We start from the raw sequence: 4,848 nt of genomic DNA on the forward strand, positions 1-4,848 counted from the left end.
AACATTGATTCATTATTCCACTTATTTATGTATTCATTGGTTGATTTTTTAAAAAAATATATTTTATTGATTTTTTTACAGAGAGGAAGGGAGAGGGATAGAGAGTTAGAAACATCGATCAGCTGCCTCCTGCACACTCCCTACTGGGGTTGTGCCCGCAACCAAGGTACATGCCCTTGACCGGAATTGAACCTGGGGCCCTTGAGTCCGCAGGCTGATGCTCTATCCACTGAGCCAAACCGGTTAGGACAATTTGGTTGACTCCTGTATGTGCCCTGATCAGGGATCAAACCCATAACCTTGGCGTATGAGGGAATGCTCTAACCAACTGAGCAACCTGGCCACGTCCATGAAGTGCTCCTGAGGGGTCCTGAGACCCTGCAAGAGGCAGGTCTGAGTTCCACCTGAGAGCAGACACCACCATCTTTGTGAGCTCGGCCTCTCTCAGTCTGTTGCCTCATTTGTACAATGAGTGAGATGGGTGAGTGCAGTGGTTCTCAACCTTCCTAATGCCACGACCCTTTAATGCAGTTCCTCATGTTGTGGTGACCCCCAATTTCATTGTTACAAAATGGACATAATTAAAGCATAGTGATTAATCACAAAAACAATATGTAATTATATATGTGTTTTCCGATGGTCTCAGGCGACCCCTGTGAAAGGGTCGTTCAACTGCCAAAGGGGTCGCGACCCACAGGTTGAGAACCGATGGGTTAGTGGCTCTCTGAGGCCCCTCCCAGTTCTAATGTCTGATAATCTGGAGTTGAGATTTTAAACTGTTTAAATTTTCCTGGAATACATCCCCTATCCCAAGCCCCAAACACACACATCTGGTTAGAAACTTCCGAGATATTCTGAAGCCTTTGGGTCCCATTGTTTCTAGAACATTACAGAATGTTAGAGAAGTTCAAAAGAAGATTCTCAATACTGGTCATATAAAAACAATCACAGATCTGGCTGTAACAAGAGAGATGCTGGGGTTGATGTATGTAATACCAGGGACTGGGAGAGAGGAAGGGAAGAGAGGTTTAAAACTGACTACAGAGACCGACTACAGAGTCCCGAAAGACAAGTTTTACTTTTAACTCTTTGCACTGGCCTATATTTTTATTTGCCTATAGCAGGGATCAACTTTCTTCTTTGTAAAGTACTGAATATTCAGTTAGCAGCCTTGGAGAATTCCACAATAGCAATAATCAAAAGGATGTATTTGCCCTCACTGGTTTGGCTCAGTGCAGTGGTCGGCAAACTGCGGCTCGCGAGCCATGTGCGGCTCTTTGGCCCCTGGAGTGTGGCCACGACATTTCAATCGCACTGTACGTGCGCGCCCGCACATGGTATGTTGTGGAAGAGCCACACTCAAGGGGCTGCAGTTTGCCGACCACTTGCTCAGTGGATAGAGCACCAGCTTTGCAGGCTAAGGGCCCGGGGTTCGATTCCACTCAAGCTTGATCCCCAGGTGGGGGTGTGCTGGAGGCAGCTGATCAATGATTCTCTCTCATCATTGATGTTTCTTTCTCTCTTTCCCTCTCCCTTCCTCTCGGAAATTAATAATAATAATTAAAAAAAGGATGTAGTTAATTATTTCTCAATCAGAATCACCTAGTAAAATTACCTGAATTGTTACTTAATATTTCCATAAGCAACATTTACCATAACTGGGGGAGGCTAGCTTTCTTTTTAAAAAATCAAATTTAGTGTAATTTTAAAAAAAGTTAAATGTTTTTGCCTTTACTCCATTCTCTGTAAGAGTCAAAATAATCTTTAAAAACATAAACCAGGTCAGGAAAATCCTCCTGGGTTTCCCAGTGCCCTTTCAAGGGTATAATTCTAAAGCCCCCCACATCTTGGCTCACCTGGGGTCTGTTTTCCTCTCCAGCCTCACCTTGAACTACTTTGCCTTTGCTTCACCTCTCCGAAGCCGCCCGGGCCTCCCTTTACCTCTTACACATACAACTCAGTTTCCCTCTGCCTGAAACTTAATTGCTCCCATTCCTCATGCCCCCCTTTCTCTCTGATTTGGCCCTGATCTCTGCCTAAATGCATCTTCCTAGAGAGGTCTTCTTTGACCTAAGTAACTTCGCCTATCTTCCCCCAATCCAGTTATTGTCACTTCACCCCATTAGTTTCCTTCATGATAGTTATCAGTTTCTCATTATCCTTTCAATTGTTACTCAATGCTTATTTACTTGCTCTATTGTCCTCACTGACACCAAATGTCAAGTTGCACAAGGCCAAGAAATATGTCTATTTCATTCACCAGTGTATCCTCCAGTGTCAGCCTGGGGTTCTGCCCTGATCAAATGGCCCATAAACAAACTGGATAAACACCCAATCTCATATTAGAAGATTCAAATCCTGGTCTTATCTCTGGGAGCTGGGTGACCTTAAATTATTTAATTACTTTCCGTGAAATTAGGGGAATGCATTCTTCTTATTGCTAGTACATTCTGAAGTGTTACTTTAGAATAGTTTAACGTCAAAGAAAATCAAATGAGATATGAATAAAATAGATTTGATATCTATTTCTGGATTAAAAAATAAACTGATCTCATCAGAGATCTGAAGGTTTTCAGGTTGTAATCAAAAGATCAAAATAATACTCAAATGCATAGTCATGAAATACGATATTTGCCTTATATTCAGGAGAAGTTTGATGATGTGTTGATAATTTTCAAGTCAGAAGAAGGGTTTTCCATTATGTAGAAAAAACAGGGACAACATACTGAGAAAGCAGGACGTTAACCCCAAAGATACCAAGAAGAAAATGTCAGCTGGGTGCGTTTTTCAGTGGAATGTAAAGATAAATATATTATCTGATAAAGGACATTATACAAAGTGACAGACAGACCTGGTTAACTTTGGAGGCGGGGTGGAGGGAGCACTCTAACCGTGGGACTCGTCAACTGACTGGCATCTATAACACATGTGTGAGACTTGGCGCAGAGGGTGGTTTACAATGTACTGTACGCCTGGACGCATTTACCTTCTTACCCATTTCCAAAACATTCCAAACCTGTTTTTATTACATTTTATCTTGGCACACACATTACACTTTAAGAAACGCACCCTGTTAGATTTACTTCGGACTGGGAGTAACAGATATATATATATATATTTAAAATAAATATAACATTGTATTAGTGAAGATATTCCCCAACTGCCCTCCCATTTGTTTGGGGCCTTTCTCCCAAAGACCTTCAGTGACTTTGTTCTAATTTTGAACTAGCGTGAGTGCAACAAAAAAAAATCCATTGTTCACAACAAACACGCCAGCACCTCCTGCATACAAGCCACCTGTGTTTTTTGTTTTACATTTATCTTCAATAAATGACCTGAGAAATAAACACCATGTTCTAATCTAGGTGAAGGTGTGCGGGGGGTGGAGATGTTTCCGGTTTGATTGTTTCAGTGCACAACAGGCCTGAGCTGCAGGAAAAAACAAAATTCCAAGCAAGGACTGTGAAGCCTGCTCCTCCGCTCTCCTCTCCCGAGCCTCGCAAGCCGGCCAAAGGGCACCGGGACCCCGGGGACCAGGGCAGGGGGCGTCCCCGGCTGCTCCATCACGTCTGCAGCGCCGCCCACAGCCCGGCCCGGCCCGGGGTTAACAGACCACCAGGAACGGTCATTGAACACACACGTTTCCCATTTATTAATACAACCACCTTGCGAGATGTCTGTAACCCATCTCTGTTACAGACAAGGAGGCGACACTCACTCGCGGTGAAGGGTCCCGGAAGCGCCTGTGATCCTCCACCCTGGGGGCAGGGGGGCCGGGGCTCACCCCGGAGCACAGAGGGGAAACCCAGCCGGAAACGGCGGCTGAAGGCCCGCTCTGCGCCCGGCCTTGGAAACGGACGGAGGGTTCCGAGACTCCCCTGGGAGGGAAATGTTTACACGGGGAGGCCCGGTGGCTCGGTGGGTGTGAAGGCCTCCAGGACCAGCACGGGGCTTTGGCGTCCTCGTCTCCTCTCCGGAACCGGGAATGGTGGCCGCGGGCGGGATGTCAGCGCTTGGTCGTCCTGCCCCCGCTGGAGGCCACCGGCAGCGAGGCACCCCGGCCCCGCTAACCGCTCCCGGGGCCGGGCGTTAGCAAAGAGCCTTTCCAACGGGATTTATTGGGAATTCAGGGACCTCCTAGGCCAGGCCTGGGGCCCTCGCTCTCGCCACGGAAACCTGCGGAGTCTACCTCGCGTTCGCTGGCGACGCCGGGTCCGCCCCGGCTTCCCCCAGGGGAGTCCGCGTGCTCTCTGTAACTCGAGTGGGTCCCGGCGGGCCCGTTGCTATGGTAACGTTGCTCGCCCGGCTCCCATAGGCTGGGAGGAGGGAGGCGGGCCTCGGCGGACGTCGCCCACGCTCGGTTTGGGGGTGCTGCTCCACCCCTAATAACTGTTTGCCAGAAAGGAGACCGTAAGGTAGATCCTTTGTGAGGGGTTCAGGGAAGCCCATCAGTACAGAGTGAAACGCCAGGATCACGTCCCACCAACCTTCCCCCCCAAATCCGCTCCTACCAAAGATGTGAAGATCCTTCAAACTAGGGAGAAGTAAGCGTTGTAATTTGGGATGTGGTCTGGTGGGCCACCTCCTTTGGTCCATCCAGGTCCCGGCCACCAAGGAGGGGCTAATTCGAGACCACGCCCCTTCCCTGCTGCAGGGAAGGAGAACCAAAATGGAGGAGTTGGGATCAAGATTAAATTGAGTCAGCGCGACTAATCTCGCGAAGACCCGGGGCGGCTGTGTTCCGCACGCGTCCTCCCAGGCCACACCGCTCCGCCATTTTCTTAGCTTTGCGCCTGCGCGCTTGCTCCCGCGAGCTCAGCGGTTGGGCTGTAGCTGGGGCGCGCCGGA

Source organism: Myotis nattereri (genome assembly GCF_964212035.1).
Source record: "Myotis nattereri genome assembly, chromosome: 5".
Lineage (NCBI taxonomy): Eukaryota > Metazoa > Chordata > Mammalia > Chiroptera > Vespertilionidae > Myotis > Myotis nattereri.